Raw genomic sequence first — 19,421 nt, forward strand, 5'->3', positions numbered from 1 at the left:
TGTGTCCTTAGTGGTGATTGGTCTGCCATACCCAAGCAAATGGTGATGAGACCAAACCTTACAACCGTTGCAAAAACAAACTATCCATTCAGTCAGAATGTTTACTGTGGGGTAATCGTGTTGTTATGCCTAAGAAAGGCAGAGAGAAATTTGTACATGATTTACAGAGCACTCATCCTGGTATTGTCATGATGAAAGCCATTGCCAGGTCTCATGTATGGTGGCCTGGAATTGACTCTGATCTGGAATCATGTGTGCCTCAGTGCAACACTTGCATGCAGCTCAGCAAAGCACCAGTGGAATCACCGCTGAGTCTGTGGTTGTGGCCGTCGAAACCATGGTCCACGATCCACATTGACTTTGCAGATCCCTTCCTGGGAAAAATGTTTTTAGTTGTGGTGGATGCATATTCCAAGTGGATAATCATGTCATCCAGTACATCCACAGCTACCATTGAGAGCCTTCGTGTCAAGTTTGCCACTCATGGTCTGCCCGACATTGTTGTAAGCGACAACGGACCTTGCTTCACTAGTCTGGAGTTTCAAGAGTTCATGAAACTCAATGGTATCAAACATGTAAGGTCAGCTCCATTCAAACCCCTATCTAATGGTCAAACAGAGCGTACTGTCCAACCCATCAAGCAGAGTATGAAACGTGTATCTCAAGGTTCACTACAGACTCGCTTGTCATGCATATTGCTTAGTTACAGGACAAGACCCCACACGCTTACCGGGGTCTTCCCTGCTGAACTATTGATGCCGAGAGATCTCAAGACCAAGCTCTCTCTTGTCCATCCTGACTTGAACGTTCATGTTGAATACAGACGTCAAAGTCAGCAGTGGTATCATGATTGCGCTGCTGTGCCATGCGATATTTCTGTTAACGATCCAGTGTATATACTAAATTATGGTCAAGGTCCCATGTGGATCGCCGGTACTGTTACAGCCAAGGAGGGTAACAGAGTGTTTATCATCAAGCTCAAGAATGGGCAAACATGCAGGAAACATGTTGATCAGATAAAGCTGTGGCACATGGATGAACCGGAACAGTCTGAGGAAGACACAATCAGTGACCAACCAACCTACCCTCAGTCATCAGAGAACTCCGCTGTCATCAATGAATCTGGACTTTCAATCCCTGACATGGTCATTGCCACTCCCATCAGATCGGTTACCCAGCCACCAGTCAGGAGTTGCCCAAGGCTGGAGTTGAACTGAGACGATCAACTCGGGAGCGGAAAGCCCCAGACCATCTCAATTTGTAAAAAGACTGTTACTAATATCTTAAAGAGGGATATTGTCGTGTATGTATGCTTGGGGTTACTAGCCACCAGGGGGTGCCACTGTCGGAGGTCATTGGGCTGTGCACATGTGTGTGCGGCCCAGGTATAAAAGGCCAGCCATCTTGTAATGTAATCACTTTGGGCCCTAATAAAGCAGAGCCAGGTTTGTACCTGTGTTAGTTTACAGTACTCAGTCTATCGAGTTACTACATACATAACAGGGACAGAGAGAGAGAGAGAGAGAGTGAGTGAGAGAGGGACATGTAAAGTCCTGTCCCCTCAGTACAGATTCACACGAGGCATGTAGTGAAGTCAAGGTCACTCTGGACCTGCACCTTTATTTCACAGCTCTGGAATGCTGCACTTGCCTGAGACCTGCCCTTATATACCTGTCTCTTGCAAGTGCACCCCTGGTGGTAAGGTATGCTGGTGTTTACAAGTCATATCTTATTACAGTCATGTATAGCATGTTAGGATACAGTTTTATATATTAATGTAAAGTACATGACATCACCCTCCCCCAAGGTCTTATTGTCTTTATAGGTTCAGTCTCTCAGGAAGGTCTACACTCTCGCATGGAGCTTCCGAGTTGTGGTTCAGTTGTTTGCCTTGGTGTCTGTTTTTCTTTGGGTGTGGTTCCTGGAATCTCGCCTGGGCTGTCTGTTTCATTGGTGTGATTGTTGTTGATTCGCCTGGGCTGTTTGTTGGGATTACCCTTTCCTCAGGTTGTTCCCTCTGTCTGTCCACCAGGTGTGGTGCGAGTTCCACATTGTAGTCTGCCTCTGGTTCCGCAGTGTTGTTGGTAAATCTGCTTTTGACTTGGTCTCCGACAGGTTTTGCCATTGTCCATTTGTACTACCAGTAGCCTGTTTCCTTCCTTGCCTGTTACTGTCCCTGCAAGCCATTTGGGACCCCTGCCATAGTTTAGTACAAACACTTTGTCCCCTATCTCATTCCATTTCCCCCTCGAAATTCTGTCATGGTACTCAGTCAGCTTATGGCGCTTTGCCTCAACGATTTCGTGCATGTCTGGGAGGATTAATGAGAGCCTTGTTTTTAAAGTCCTTTTCATCAACAGTTGCGCGGGGGGGGGGATCCCAGTCAATGAGTGTGGACGAGATCTGTAGATCTGTATGCCACATCAGTCGCGACAGGAGACCCTGCAGCGTGGAACCTTGGATTTTAAGCATGCCTTGTTTAATGATTTGCACTGCTCTCTCCACCTGGCCGTTGGAGGCCGGCTTGAACGGTGCCGCCTTGATGTGATTTATGCCGTGGTCAATTATAAAGTCTTGGAATTCTGCGCTGGTGAAGCACGGACCATTGTCACTGACCAATATGTCAGGGATTCCGTGTGTTGCAAACATGGTTGTGAGGCTCTCCACAGTGGTGGAGGTTGTGCTCAAGTTTAAAATGGTGCATTCGATCTACTTTGAAAATGCATCTACAACTACGAGGAACATTTTGCCCATGAACGGGCCTGCATAGTCTACATGCACCCGCGACCACGGTTTGGTAGGCCAGGGCCAGGGGCTCAGGGGAGCCTCCCTGGGGGCATTGCTGAGTTGGACACAAATGGTGCAACTTTGGACGCAGAGCTCCAAGTCCGCGTCAATATCAGGCCACCAGACGTGGGATCTGGCTATGGCCTTCATGAGAACAATCCCTGGGTGCTCGTGGTGGAGCTCCCGGACAAATGCCTCTCTGCCTCACAGATGCATGACTACTCGGCTGCCCCACATCAGTCAGTCTGCTTGTAGTGATAGCTCATGCATGCGCCTGTGAAAGGGTTTTAATTCCTCGGGGCAGGCATCGCGATGTGGAAATGTATTTTTATCTAAGCCGATACCATACGGTATTTGTGTGCCTTTTGATTAAAATGGAGTCCTGGCCCTTCCAGAACTTTCTGCATTTTAGCAGTCAGCTTGCATAAACAGCTAAACCTGGTTTGAGATGGCTGATGGCCATCAGACAGCTAGGAGACAAGTCATGCTGAGACAAGTAACCCCCCATGGTGCTCTCCTATTGTCTACACTACAGGAGTTCCATATCACCCCACCCTTATCTTCTAGCCATTATCTCTTCCCGAGACCTCATCCATTTGATGCAAACAGATAAACTGACCAGGAAATTGGAACAATCCTGACACAATACAAGACAGGTGATAGCCCATTACCTATGACTCATGGAGTAATGGCCATTTGGCTTTCTGATAACCCTGACAAAAGGAAATATCTGGATACCATGTCAGGACCAGGATATAGTAATTAACTCTTTATCTGTATTCACTGACTGTGAGACAGAGCAATACACAGGGAGAGGCCATAACTTTGGTTTTACTGTATAAATATCTTGTTAAACTGAACCGTTTCGGAGGTGTTCACTTAGCCCTTGACTGAGTGTAACCTACCCCTTGCGAGCAAGTAAATTAAAGAAACTTCTACCGGAGCTGTAAGTGTCGTAGTCATTCTTTGAGGTCGAGATTTCGACAGTTATAACTTGGAGGTTCCACCGAGATGCATACTCTCTGTCCTGTGAGTAAAACGGATACAGGCATAGTGCCTCTCCAGTGAAAGGCTTCAGTGGCCAAACAAGGTGAGCCTTTTGCTCACAAGAGGTTTCTTCACTGTTGAATCGCATATGTAATCTGTTGTCCACAGCGGAGGTACTGCATCTACAAGACTCGGCATTTAAAAGTTAAAGGTATTTTTTATAACCATTTCTTTCTCAGCTCGCCAGCAGAAGAGAACAGGTTCTGAAAAAAAATCTCGAGACAGCCCGGGGAAGGTTTCAGTAGGTAAGGGAGCGCTAGTCGATCGAAAAGGGTTCCAGGTTCTTATGTGATAAGATTTTTATTGTTTTTAATTCGGAAGGGGTTCTTATGTGATAAGACTATTAAAAAAAAAGAAAGCGCTAATCGATTGAAGGTTCTTATGTGGTAAGATTTTTATTGTTTTTAATTCGGAAGGGGTTCTTATGTGATAAGACTATAAAAAAAAAAGAAAGCGCAATCGGTCAAAGAGTTTGGGTACGGAACCTTAAGTTTTATCAGTTTTTATTAGGATAAGTTAAGGACTCGGTCTGTAGTGGCGTACAACGCAGACTGAGAATTTGTTTAGATAAGGTGTAAGGTCATGATTTGTGTACTCGCGGGAATATTGTTTGCTGTCCTTGTTATACTGTCGTGTGCAATACCTTTGTGAGTCATGGCCATTAGAGAAACGGGAAGAGTCACTAGGGAAAGTTGTGATTGGAAAAAAAAACACAAGGATTGATTAAGAAAAGAAACAGTAACTGATTGATCAACTACGGTTGGTTCGTGCCAACATATCTCACACACCCAGACTGAGCCCGAATTAAGAGCCTTTTCAGGCCACGTAACGGCCAGGAGAAGTGGGCGTAGAGAACTCGGTTGGCCGAAAGAATTGTGAGATCAGAAACTGTGGAAAATCTTAATCATCCAGAATGGGTGCCGGAGCAAGTTAAAACACCACAAAAGGCACACCAGCCTATGTCATGCTCCAGAATTGTGGTCAGTCTTCAATTGACCAAAGAAACAAAAACCGGTAAAGTGGACTAAGGGTGAAAACAGGCCATTTCCACCCGATGGTTCATTTAATTTAGAGAGAACAACATGTCTAGAGGAGTGTCTTATAAACAAAGATCCAGGTAAAAACAAAAGGAAAGTAATAGAAAGCCTGGGTTCCGATTCTTCAAGCCCATGTAAAATTAACAGAGGAAGTAAATCAAATGTAAAAAAAAAGAGAACCTGATAGTGACTTATGGATTCAAAAAAAAATGAAGCTAGCAAAAGAAAAAGCTTTATTGAATGGAGAGAGACTTGTGAATGTCTTGTCTTTGAATGAGAGTGCGTGAATGTCTTGTCTTTGAATGAGAGTGCTTCTGTCTTTTTTCCTTGTGTCTGGAAACCTGTTTGGAAAGGTTGTGGAGCTGCCTGTTTGTTTTAGCTCCACCCACTTTTTCAAACAAAGTGAAGTTTTTTAACCCTTCATAGTGTTGTCCTGCATGTGGGAAGTTTAAGACATTTTAAGTTAGAAGCGCAGGTGTGGATTTATTCGGATGAGAGGTTACGGAGCTAGGAAATGCACAAAGGATAGGTTTGTTGAGACATGGTCCCGGTGGTTAAAAGTTGTGATGCCTTTTTTTAAAAAAAAGCCTTTGTGGGTCTCTCGAGGTACAGGCTGGGGGAGTACACTCTCATTGTCCTTGGTGTAAAATCTTGGTACAAAAGCTTCTAGCTCAGTAAGAGGATTTTTTTTAGATAAAGAGTGGCAGTACAATATTTGAATTGGGATTTTGAGATATTTCAGGTGATCTCCTTGATCAACATTTTGGGTGTATTGGAAAAATCTTGGGTTTGGAAGCCTTTTAATAAAATTAGAAAACAAGTACTTTACATTCTGTGATCTGGGAATCACTATAAGCATAAATGAGAAGTCCGTGTAACACACAGATTTGTCCAGTTCAGAAGCCCACACAAATGGAGGTGTGTCCATGACCTACGAGCTGTGAATGAATCTACTATATTCTCACAATGCTTAAAGGATGTGGAATGAAGTATCCCGGAATGCTTTCCAGAGTCTTAAGCAGTTCCTCACTTCAGCACCAGCCTTGGGAATTACCAGATTACACTAAGCTATTCAACTTATTTGTGCATCACAAGTCGGGTTTTGCACAATCTGTTTTGACTCAGTTACATGGGGACAGGCAGCGACCGGTAGCATATTTCAGTACCCAACTAGACCCAGTGGGACGCAGACTACCAGAATGTCTTCCTTCGTTGGCAGCAGCTTATTATGCTATGCAACAGGCTCAGACAATAACTCTAAATCATCAGACTATTTTGTATATCCCACACTCTGTCGAGATTTTACTTACTAAATGTGCTACCCAACACCTAACCTCCGCAAGAACCACTAAATACGAGGTCGAACTGTTATCAAATCCGAACCTTATCATCAAAAGATGCACTACCTTAAATCCAGCCACTCTACTCCCCACGGAAGACGACGGCGAACCCCATTCATGTGAAATGGTAACCGAATTAGTGACTAAACCACGTATCAATCTAACAGATGTACCAATGTGCAACCCTGAGCTAGTGTACTATGTTGACAGATCAGCCTTACGAAATGATAGGGGCCAACCTAGAGCGGCTTAAGCAATTGTAACTCAGTTTAATGTTGTCGAAACAGCCTCTCTTCCAGACTCCTTTTCAGCCCAACAAGCCGAATTGTTTGCGTTAACTCGAGCCTGTATTCTGGCTGAAGGACACACAGTTAATATCTACACTGACTCCAGGTATGCTTTTGGGGTATCACATGACTATGGACAAATTTGGAAGATTCGCGGGTACCTGACTTCTTCAGGAACCCCTATCAAAAATGCAGAACAAGTGGAAAATCTCCTGCGAGCCATTCAATGCCCTTTGAAACTTGCCATTATCAAATGCCAAGCACATATAGGCCAGTCGAATGAGGTGGCACTTGGGAATGCCAGAGCTGATAATGCAGCTAAGTCAGCAGCTCTGTCGAAAGGGGGGATGCAGGTGTCATTGTTCCCACTAAGGAAAAATAATTGCTCAGACCCGCCACCCACTATTAATGACGTGCTGGCCTTTCAGACACAGGCCAGTACGGAGGAGGTGGTGACCTGGACGAAGGATCAATGTTATAAAAATCCAGAAGGTTCACCATGACGGCCGCGTGGTGGCCCCTAGATCCTTACTTCCATGGATTGCCCGATGTGTTCATACATTCACACATGCTGGCAAAGGGGGATTGGCAGATTATATTTTGGCAACTTGGTATGCACCAGGTATTTCGGCAATTGCAAAACAAATCTGTGAAAATTGTGTTACCTGTCAGACAATGTAAGACGGAAAAAGTAGAATCTGCCTCCCACCCAAATCCAGTCGGGCCTTTTGTACATTTACAAATGGATTTTATTGAATTACCTATGTGTTCAAGTATGTATTAGTTATTGTAGATGTGTTCTCTAGATGGATTGAAGCCTTTCCATGTAAAAAGGCCGATGCCACTACTGTTGCTAAATGTTTGTTAAAAGAAATTGTACCGCGCTTCGGAATCCCTGCTAAGCTTTCTAGTGATAACGGGTCACATTTCACGGGAACTGTTATAAGAGAAATGTGTAAAGCTTTACAGATTAATCAACGTTTTCATTGCAGTTATCATCCACAATCAGCTGGACTTGTTGAAAGATATAATGGAATGCTTAAAAATAAGCTGGCAAAACTATGCAATGACACTGGACTGAAATGGACAGAACTGCTGCCCTTAGCTTTGATGGTAATGCGATCTGCAACCAACAGAACAACAGGCCTGTCACCGCATGAGATAGTTATGGGACGTCCCCAACGACTACCTTTTACAGCACCATTTACTGCAAAACAAATGGACATCCACAAAATGGAGGAAAATATGTTGAATTATTGTATTGCACTAACCAAATGTATTTCCAGCTTTCTTTCACAGGTAAAGGAAGCCCAAGTCAAGCCAGCGGAAGGGAAGTGTCATAACCTGGAGCCAGGGGAATTCGTTTACATCAAGATTTTTAAAAGAAAAAGCAGTCTACAGCCAAGATTCGAAGGACCATACCAGGTCTTGCTGGCGACCAATACTGCAATCAAGGTAAAGGAAAGACCAACATGGATCCACGCATCCCATTGCAAACGGGCACCCGACCAGGAGGAAGGGAAGAAGGAATCAGAGGAACAGAAAAAGGAAGACTGAATAAGGAACTGTATGGACTATGGGGACTGATGGTGCTGGGCTTGACAGGGTTTTACTTCACATTATTGATTACACCAGGGGTACAGACCCGCCACCGAAGGGAATTGCACGTAAACGTATTTATGGCACTGAGTCATAGGTATGCTCAAGAAAGAAACTTGTCGAGTTGTTGGATATGTTCCCATGTACCTGTCCACTCCAGGGGGGGTATTCCCCTGAGATCTGTCCCCTTTAACGAATCAGAAATGGTAGAATGGTTGACAGTGCAAAATAGGACAAACCTAACTAAGGGGCCAGAAACGAAGGAGCAAACAGAATGGAGGTCGGCAGGGTATAAACTTACAGCCTTCCAGGGATGGTACCAGCCCAATTATGATAATAACCATCAGCCTCCCTTCCTAAGCATTACTCCCAGAATAGGAAACCCTGAAGGTATAATATGCCTAGTGAGTAATGAGACTAAAGGACCAGAAATGGGATGCAGCAAGTGTTCCCAAATGATTAAATGGCAAGCCACAACTAATCCCACTGAGAGAAAGATAGCAACCGTTGGCTGGACAACGGTCCATAACAAAGCCCCAGGTGAAGGGTGGGAAGGTGAGACCACTCGAGTAGGGATAGTGCAAAAGGACCAGGAGCTGACGCCCTATAATTGCACCTACTTTATTTGTGGCCATAAAGCCTACCCATGGTTACCAGCCAACTGGACAGGGTCCTGTTACTTAGGATATGTGGTGCCCCTTATCAGATCAGTAAGGACTCTAAGGGAGGCCTATGGAAGTCATAGACTTAAACGGGATTTGATGTGGCTAAACGGAATATTCAAGGTAATGGTGCCACCCTATGGAATAGCATTGACCGAATGGCAGTTACGGGAACTGGCTAACTTAGTGGAATCAGTAGCCAACGCAACTTCCCAAGCCTTTGAAGGGATAAATGACGAAATGGTAGCTATTCGAACAGTGGCTCTCCAAAATCGTATGGCCTTAGATTATCTCCTAGCCAAGGAGGGAGGAACATGCGCATTAATAGGTGAAGAATGCTGTACGTATATCCCAGATAAATCAGAAGATATCGGCAGTCTAGCTGAAAACATCAGGAAAAAGGTAATAGAGTATAAACAGACAGTTGGCCAGGACGGTATCACCTTGTGGGGTTGGGCATCAGGATGGTTGGGAGCCCTGGGGAAATCTGTGGTACAGGGTTTGATCATATTCCTGCTGATAGTCTTCGCCCTGTATCTATTATTTGTCGTCATTAAGTGTTGCTGTGCCAGGGTGGGAGAAACTATGTTACCTACCGAGACCACGGCTAGAGTTATGGTAGCAACAACTGCTGGAGGCTCTTGTGTGGAAATGGAAATGAAGAGACTGTACAAGATCAGAATGGATTGAGTTGTCCTTGTGAAGGACAAAATGGGGGAATGTGGAAATGTATTTTTATCTAAGCCGATACCACACGGTATTTGTGTGCCTTTTGATTAAAATGGAGTCCTGGCCCTTCCAGAACTTTCTGCATTTTAGCAGTCAGCTTGCATAAACAGCTAAACCTGGTTTGAGATGGCTGATGGCCATCAGACAGCTAGGAGACAAGTCATGCTGAGACAAGTAACCCCCCATGGTGCTCTCCTATTGTCTACACTACAGGAGTTCCATATCACCCCACCCTTATCTTCTAGCCATTATCTCTTCCCAAGACCTCATCCATTTGATGCAAACAGATAAACTGACCAGGAAATTGGAACAATCCTGACACAATACAAGACAGGTGATAGCCCATTACCTATGACTCATGGAGTAATGGCCGTTTGGCTTTCCGATAACCCTGACAAAAGGAAATATCTGGATACCATGTCAGGACCAGGATATAGTAATTAACTCTTTATCTGTATTCACTGACTGTGAGACAGAGCAATACACAGGGAGAGGCCATAACTTTGGTTTTACTGTATAAATATCTTGTTAAACTGAACCATTTCGGAGGTGTTCACTTAGCCCTTGACTGAGTGTAACCTACCCCTTGCGAGCAAGTAAATTAAAGAAACTTCTACCGGAGCTGTAAGTGTCGGAGTCATTCTTTGAGGTCGAGATTTCGACAGCGAGCCTCTGCCCAGTCACCGGTTAGGACACATCTTTTTACTAAGGATAACGTGGGGTCGCTGGCCGTCCAGGCTCTGATTTGGCGAGCCGTCATGGGCGAACCTGTGGACTCAAAGGCATTGATTACCATGACTATCTCACAGTCCTGTTCGTCAGACCCTTACGTGGTCGCCAGGGGTAGCCTGCTGAGCACGTCGGCACAGTTGTCTGTGCCTGGTCTGTGCCTTATGGTATAGTCATAGGACGCCAGCATGAGTGCCCACCGTTGAATTCGCGCCGAGGCGTTGCTGTTTATTGCTTTGCTCTCAGATAGGAGAGATGTGAAGGGTTTGTGGTCAGTTTCTAATGCGAACTTGGCCCCCGAAAAGGATTGGTGCATCTTTTTGACACCGTACACGCACGCGAGCGCCTTCTTCTCTACCATTCCGTACCCGCGCTCCGCCCGCGCAAGTGACCTGGAGGCATAAGCTATGGGTTGTAATTTGCCCGCACTATTGGCATGTTGTAAAATGCACCCGACCCCGTACGCTGACGCATCACATGTAAGAACTCGCTTTTTACCTGGATCAAAGAAAGTCAAAACACTGTTGGAACACAGAAGGTTGCGTGCCTTATTGAAGGTGCGTTCCTGGGCGTCCCCCCAAAACCAATCACACCCCTTCCTGAGTAGCACGTGGAGAGGCTCCAGCAGCATGTTTAAGTTCTGCATAAAGTTTCCAAAGTAATTGAGTAGCCCGAGTAAGGCGCGCAGTTCTGAGACATTCCGGGGCCTGGGTGCCAGGTGAATTGCTTCTGTTTTGGACTCTGTTGGGCGGATTCCATCAGCGACAATCCTTCTGCCCAAAAATTCAACCTTGGGTGCGAGAAACAGGCACTTGGATTTCTTGACTCGTAGGCCTACCCGATCCAACCGCTTTAGTACTTCCTCCAAATTACGGAGATGGGAGTCGGTGTCCCTGTCCGTGATAAGTATGTCGTCTTGAAATACAACCGTCCCCGGGATGGACTTGAGCAGACTCTCCATGTTGCGCTGGAATATGGCAGCTGCCGACCTGATGCCGAATGGGCATCGATTGTACATGAAAAGGCCTCGATGTGTGTTGATGGTGGTGAGTAGCTTGGATTCTTCGGTCAATTCTTGCGTCATATACGCAGATGTGAGGTCAAGTTTTGAGAAAAGTTTACCTCCAGCCAATGTGGCAAATAAGTCCTCCGCTCTAGGCAGCGGGTGCAGGTCCTGTCAGGAGACTCTGTTTATGGTAGATTTGTAGTCCCCACAGATTCGTACAGATCCATCAGGCTTCATGACTGGGACGATGGGACTTGCACAGTTGCTAAATTCCACGGGTGATATAATGCCTTCCCGCAGAAGCCTGTCTAGTTCGTGTTCAATCTTTTCCCTCATCACATAAGATATAGCTCTGGCCTTGTGATGGACCGGTCTAGCATCCTGTGTGATGTAGATTTTGACTTTGGCCCCTTTGAAAGTGTCCACACCTGGCTGAAAGAGATGTTCAAATCGCTTTATAACTGTTGAGCAGGAGGTCCGTTCCTCTAATGACATGGCATGGACATCATCCCATTTCCAGTTTAGTTTTGCTAGCCAGCTTCTCCCCAGCAGTGCTGGGGGGTCTCCAGGGACAATCCACAGGGGAAGTCGGTTCACTGTCCCTTTGTATGTGACAGAGAGCATGGCACTGCCGAGGACTGGTACGATTTCTTTGGTGTAGGTCCTTAGTTTGGTGTCGACCCTTGTGAATTTTGGTCTGTCTCTTTTATGCGGCCACAGTTGTTCACATTGTTGAGCGCCCATGAGAGATTAACTCGCTCCCGTATCCAGCTCCATGTTGACAGGTGTCCCATTGAGTAGGACCCTCATCATTGTAGGAGGCAGCGGCCATTGATCGTGTTGACCCACTGTACATCGGTGTCCCCACTGTCTTCTGGTCCGCTTTCCGACCCATCCGATTCGTATACCAGCCGAGCTGCCGTTTTTTTGCACATGCGGGCCAAATGCCCTGTATATTCACAGTTCCTGAAAACAGCCTGCTGAAATCGACATCCCCTTGAAGTGTGCCCACCCCCACACCTCCAGCACAGACTGCTTTCATTGTTCCCAAAGAATGAGCTGCGTCTGGCTGATCTCTCTTGATCTTCTCTCAGTTTGTAGTTGATTGCTCGCATTGTGGGTTGATGAGGTGTGAACGGCCATTCCTGTGGCCCTTGATGGCTTCTGGCGCCACTGCCTGCTGTCGAGAGCCTGTTCTCCCGGTTTTGTCTGTGTGTGGGGGTAGCAGCTTGTCTAATGCTGTGAACTCCTTGTTCCATTAGTTCGTTAGTTGTCGTACCTGCATTGTAAATTAACCTCGTTTCTTCTTCCCCTACCAAGAATGTCTGTGCAACCAGTGCTGCCGCCTCTAAGGTCAGGTTCTTGGTCTCTATGAGCTTTCGGAATATGCCTGCATGGCCTATTCCTTCAATGAAAAACTCTCTCAGCATTTCTCTCCTCAGTTCATTGGAGAACTCACATAAACTAGCCAACCTTCGAAGTTCCGCCACGAAGTCGGGTATGCTCTGGCCCACACAGCGTCTGTAGTTGTAGAACCTGTGTCTGGCCATGTGTAGGCTGCTCGCTGGCTTTAGGTGGTCTCTTACCAGCGTGCTCAATTCTTCAAACGACTTGCTTGCTGGTATCTCGCGTGCCAGCAGAGCCTTCATTAAAGTGTATGTTTTCGAGCCACAGCTGGTCAAGAGATGGGCTCTTCTGTTGTCTGCTTTGTCATCTCCAACCAGTCTTTGGTTACAAAGCTTTGCTGGGGCCTTTCTATAAAGTTCTCCCAATTGTCTCCAGCATTGTACTTTTCATCTGATCCGTTGTTCGCCATTCTGTGGATTCTGTAATCCCGTAACTCGTCGCCGCTGTAAAGTCCTGTCCCCTCAGTACAGATTCACACGAGGCATGTAGTGAAGTCAAGGTCACTCTGGACCTGCACCTTTATTTCACAGCTCTGGAATGCTGCACTTGCCTGAGACCTGTCCTTATATACCTGTCTCTTGCAAGTGCACCCCTGGTGGTAAGGTATGCTGGTGGTTACAAGTCATATCTTATTACAGTCATGTATAGCATGTTAGGATACAGTTATATATAATAATGTAAGATACATGACAGGACAGAGCGACAGAGAGAAAGCGAGAGAGAGAGAGAGGGTGATACAGAATTCAAGCTCTGCAGCCTGGCTGCAGTTTTGAAAAAACACAGACCACATTGCATTAAGTCATCAATCAACTTGACATTTTAAGACCTTGGGTAGTGAGCCAATTAAAGGTTAACAGTCTATCAAATGAGCCAATAAGGTCAAAGAAGGCGAGTTCTTTTCTGTAAATTGAACCAGGTATAAGTACAGCCATTTTGGCCATGTGGTCTCAGAAGAGCTTGTTGCTGCTGCCAGAATAAAGTTACATTAAAACTACAATCGTAATTTGTATTTCATTGGAAATTAAGAGATCGAACAATTTTGACGTCACGAACATGATCGCCGAGGAAAGAAACTGAATTTTGGACGTCGGACCTACATACTGAGGTAAGGACTCCTCTTTATAAAAGTCCTCGGTCAAAAGTCTAAATTCGCCTCTCCTTCTATGCGATTCCAAAAGCCTCCGGTTTGCGAACCCTCCGGTTGGTAGTCGGCTCGAGGTCCCATAGACGTCTAACTTCGGCGGTGTGTTAGTTAATTAATCACCGGCCCACTGATCGGCTGAAAAGCCTGCGACTCAAGACCCCAGTAAAGAAATCAGTATTATGGCAGCAGGAGATAAGAGCAAAGAATTGCCTACAACTGTAAAAGGTGGGCAGGCACCACCTGAGGTTTCGATAGATGAAATCCTCCAACAGTTGAAAGAATACATAGAGCAACAATTCGACTTATCTAAAACCTGTATTAAGATCGAACAAAAGTACGGAACCTCCAAAGGACAATGGTCCTTGGACGAGATTAAAAGGGTCTGGGGAAAAATGACCCGTATGAAAAATAAAGAGCGAACTAGCCATTATGGGACAGATCCGAAAGCGGAATGAAATTATAATGCGTTCCCAACATGATCGAGAACTGACCAGTACAAAGGACCAATTGCAAGCTGTTTGTGCACAGCTGCATCAGAAAAGACTTGAACTTGAAAAGTCGGAAGCGGAAGTTAAAGATCTTAAAGGTGAAATTAAAGAATGGAAAAAAATCATTAGGTCAAGAGACAGTAATAGGAAAAGAAAAATGTATTGATCAATTCCCAGGGTACCCATGTTTGGATAAATTAAAAGTGCAAACCCGAAGACACGACCGAGGATTCTGAATCCTCTGACGATACAGGGTCGGAGGATGAAGAATTAGGGGTGTGCTTTGCCCCGTTTAAAAAAAGACGAGTTGTAGTCAAATCAGAAGAGACTGCGGATGAGGGCGGAACCAAAAAAACGAGGAAATGGGTGCATGCAGAATATTTAGTTCATGATCCGGCAGACCCAGAGAAAATTGATAAATGGTCCAAGGAGTTGCCCAATCCAAAGAAAGGGGGAGTGAAAACGTGGGACCAATTGGACCGCTTTCATCCCTGGGATGGAGTGCAAATTTTGACCATAATGGTGCCAAAAACACAGGAAGAAAATTGCACGACAAGGTAGAAGAAGCTTTGGGGCAGGAATTAGAAGCAGGGTGGGAGGCGATTAAACACTGGCTGCAAGCCTTCAGTCCAGCTAAGACAGACTGGGGAAAAATTGCAGCCTGCCAACAGAAAGGAACAGAGGAGGTCCTGGAGTATGATGAGCCTACATGACCCAGGGTCTGGCCAAAGAATCCAAGCTACTGACCACCATCACCACGCACAAGGGGCTATTTGTCTACAACAGGTGTTCGTTCGGCATTCGTTCAGCAGCCGCTATCTTTCAAAGGAACATGGAAAGCCTGCTCAAATCCATCCCCGGAACAATCGTATTTCAGGATGACATCCTTATCATGGGTCGTGACACCGAGGAACACAACCTGGAGGAGGTGCTACGCCAACTAGACCGGGTAGGCCTGCGACTAAAGAAATCCAAGTGTGTGTTTTTTGCCCCAGAGGTCGGGTTTTTTGGGCAGGAGGGTTGCCGCAGACGGGATCCGGCCTACCGAATCCAAAATGAAGGCGATCCGTCGTGCGCCCAGGCCCGAAACAAACATCAGAGTTGCGTTCATTTCTGGGACTCTTGAACTATTTCGGGCACTTTCTGCCGAATTTAAGTACATTGTTGGAGCCGCTACACGTGCTCCTGCATAAGGGTTGTGATTGGTTTTGGGGGACTGTCAGGAACGGGTTTTCAATCGGATGCGGAACCTGCTTTGTTCTAATAAGCTGTTGACCCTGTACGACCCCTGTAAGAAATTGGTTTTGACATGCGATGCATCATCCTATGGGGTTGGGTGCGTGTTGCAGCAGAATAATGATGAGGGCCAACTCCAACCTGTTGCTTATGCCTCCAGGTCGCTCTCCCAAGCAGAAAGGGGGTATGGGATGGTTGAAAAGGAAGCACTCGCATGTGTCTACAGGGTGAAAAAGATGCATCAGTACCTTTTTGGCAGAAGGTTCGAGTTAGAAACGGACCACAAGCCATTAACATCCCTGTTATCAGACAGCAAAGCTGTTAATGCCAATGCCTCAGCTCGCATACAGCGATGGGCTCTCACGCTGGCTGCATATGATTACACTATACGGCACGGGCCAGGCACCAAAAATTGCGCTGACGCGCTCAGCTGGCTTCCACTGGCCATCACCAAGGGGGCAGCGGAACAAAACGCTGAGATGGTCATGGCCGTTGATGGCTTTGACAGCGCAGGCTCCCCCATCACAGCTCGCCAGATCAAAATCTGGACCAACAGAGATACCCTCCTATCCTTGATTAAGAAATGTGTCCTGACTGGGGATTGGATGCCCGCACACGGAGAATGCCCCGAGGAGGTCAGACCGTTTCACAGACGGATGGATGAACACTCCACCCAAGCCGACTGCCTACTATGGGGCAGCCGGGTAGTCATGCCCCAGAAGGGAAGGGAAGCATTCATCAGGGAGCTCCACAGCGAGCACACAGGCATCGTACATGTATGGTGGCCGGGAATTGATGCAGACCTGGAACACTGTGTTCGCAGGTGCACGACATGTGCCCAGCTGGGCAATGCGCCGAGGGAGGCCCCACTCAGCCCGTGGCCCTGGCCCACCAGGCCATGGTCACGTATTCATGTAGACTACGCGGGCCCGTTCATGGGAAAAATGTTCCTCATTGTTGTTGATGCGTGCTCGAAATGGATCGAATGCATCAAATTGAATTTGTGCACGACATCCACCATAGTGGAGAGTCTGCGTGCGGTCTTTGCGACCCACGGCTTGCCGGACATCCAGGTTCGCGACAATGGCCTGTGCTTCACTAGCTATGAATTCCGGGAGTTCATGTCGGGTAATGGCATCAAACATGTCAGGACGGCACTGTTCAAGCCGGCTTCCAATGGCCAGGTGGAACGTGCGGTCCAAATCATAAAGCAAGGCATGCTCCGGATTCAAGGACCCTCCCTTCAATGCCGCCTATCGTGCTTCCTGCTGGCCTACAGGTCCCGACCGCACTCGCTCACGGGAGTCCCGCCAGCGGAACTACTCATGAAACGCGCACTTAAAACTCGGCTGTCCCTCATTCATCCAGTCCTGTCAGACATTGTTGAGGGCAGCTACCAGTCCCAAAATGAGTGCCATGACCGTAACTCAATGTGGGCGATGTATAGAAATCGATGACCATGTATTTGTTCTTAATCACGTGGCTCGAGGGTACTGTAATTGGCAAAGAGGGGAATAGGGTCATAGTGGTCAGACTTAACAATGGACAGATATGCTGCAAGCATCTGAACCAAGTAAAAACAAGGTTCAGCATGGACACTGAGGAACCTGAGGAAGATCATGAGATGTTGCCCACACCACCGCCAGTGAACAAGCAACAAGAACATTCAGCAGCATGCACAGTCCCTGCGGCCAGCCCGGACAAGCCGGAATCACCACAGGTGACAGACACGCATGCCAAGGCTCAACAACCAGAGCCCCAACTGTAGCGCTCCACGAGAGAGCGTCGACCGTCTGAAAGACTTAATCTTTGACCCAAAGACGTTGGGGAGAGGTGATGTCATGTATGTAACCTTCACATAACTGTAACCTTTATGTAACAACACTGTACACTGTATACACCTGAGAAATGCACATCTTGACCACAGGGGGTGAACTTGTGGGAGACAATCCTCACCTGGTCATACAGGTATATAAAGGGAGGTCCGACGCAGGGTCATCACTTCTTGGTCCTGGAATAAAGGCTTGGGTCAGAGTGACCTTGTCTGCAGAATGTGCCTCGTGTGAATTTATAGTAAGTAGTGTGTAAGGACATGACAGTGACAAAGCTGAGCGTGTGCCGCACATGCTTATCTTAGTCTGGGCCCCCTGCTGGACTATCGGGGAGAGCATTGTCTATGCATTACTTGTAGCAACATCAGAAAGTATTTATCATACTCAGCGAGCATCACCTCAAATGCCTACATCCTCCATTACTGTGGCCACTCTGATATCTAACCACATTGTGGGTGAGGAGAGAGGTTCGAAAAGCCTTTAGGTGGTTGCTGGGGCAGGGAGTGCTTTACCACAGGGAGTGGCTGAGGCAGAGACCATTGTACCTTTAAAGGGAAGGCTGGCTAAATAACAGGCTATGTCTGTCTAATCTGGTTGAATTTTTTAATATGTCACTAACTGGGGGTGTCTATGGATATTGTTTAGATGGATCTTCAGAAGGTATTCGATTAGGTTCTGCACAGAAGACTATTCACAAAAATGAGAGTGCATGGAATTGGAGGTAACACTGTGACATGGTTGGACAGTGGGAGTCAGAGAGTAGGGATAAAGGGAATTGTAAGAATGGATATACCAGATGGAATAGGCTTAATAGAAATTGCTTATGTAAAAGACAGGCATGAAACTAATTGTGCAGCAGTTGTAGGAGGCCATGCAGAGGGCTGGGTCAGGGCCTGATGTATAGCACACATTACTCGCTAAATGTTAACGGGCAGAGATGAGAAATGTGCTGGCAATAAGGCCAATTGGCGTGGGGACAAAGCCTGGAGAGAGATCACTGTGAGATATACTGAAAGGCATTAAGGAAGTGAAGGCTATGATTGATATCCACGCTTTCTCAGGCAGAGAGAACAATGACTGACCACATGATCAATGCACAGACTCCTGGAAGGGAAAACCGAGCAAGGTCACTTGACATGGTGATGCAAGTAGATTATGTTATGCTCATAATAAAGTAATGCAACTGAGTACTGTCGACAGTGAGTAAGTGTGACCTTAGCTCCTTTATTTAAACACCAGCCAGGTTGGTACAGCGTGGGTGGCCTGTTTATATACGGTGCTCCCAAGGGATGCTCCCAAAGGATGCTGGGATCCCTTGGGACTCCAACAGGTAGGCCCTCTGGTGGCGGTATGATACAGGTTGTCAAGGGTTACATACATAACTTTACTCTCTCCCAAAGTCAATATTATTTATAGGGTGAGACGATCTGGGGCTTTTCGCTCCCTTGTCGATCGTCTCGGTACGAATGCGGGTGTGGGTGAGTTGGTTAGTTCTTCGCTGGGCAGCTGGGCAGCCAGCCTTGCTGGGCTGCTGGGGATGGTGACTTCAGCTTCGTGGTCAACCATGGTGTCGGTTGCCACTTGTGTGTGTGTTGGAGGGTCAAAGTTGGTGGTATCCTCTTTGGGTTGCTCGTGGCTGTTTGTGATTCACAGTTTGGTTTGGTCCGAATGCTTTCTGCAAGTTAGTCCATTGGCAACTTTGACTTGAAACACCCTACTCCCTTCTTTAACTATGACAGTGCCAGCAAGCCATTTGGGACCATGTCCATAGTTGAGTACAAATACAGGGTCATTGACTTCAATATCGTGTGACAAATTTGCGCGATTATGGTACATGCCCGTCACGTGATCATGAAGATCAGGCTGACAAGAGGGAGCTTTGTTTTGAGCGCCCTTTTCATGAGCAGCTCGGCTGGGGGAACCCCGATGAGCGGTGGGGTCTGGTGCGGTAGCTGAGCAGGACTCGGGACAGGCGGGTCTGCAGGGAGCCTTCCGACACACTTTTCAAGCTTTGCTTGATGGTTTGGATTGTCTGTTCTGCCTGGCCGTAGGATACGGGCTTGAACGGGGCAGATCCCATTGATCCCATTG

The sequence above is a fragment of the Pristiophorus japonicus genome, chromosome 13 (assembly GCF_044704955.1).
Source record: "Pristiophorus japonicus isolate sPriJap1 chromosome 13, sPriJap1.hap1, whole genome shotgun sequence".
Classification (NCBI taxonomy): Eukaryota; Metazoa; Chordata; class Chondrichthyes; family Pristiophoridae; genus Pristiophorus; species Pristiophorus japonicus.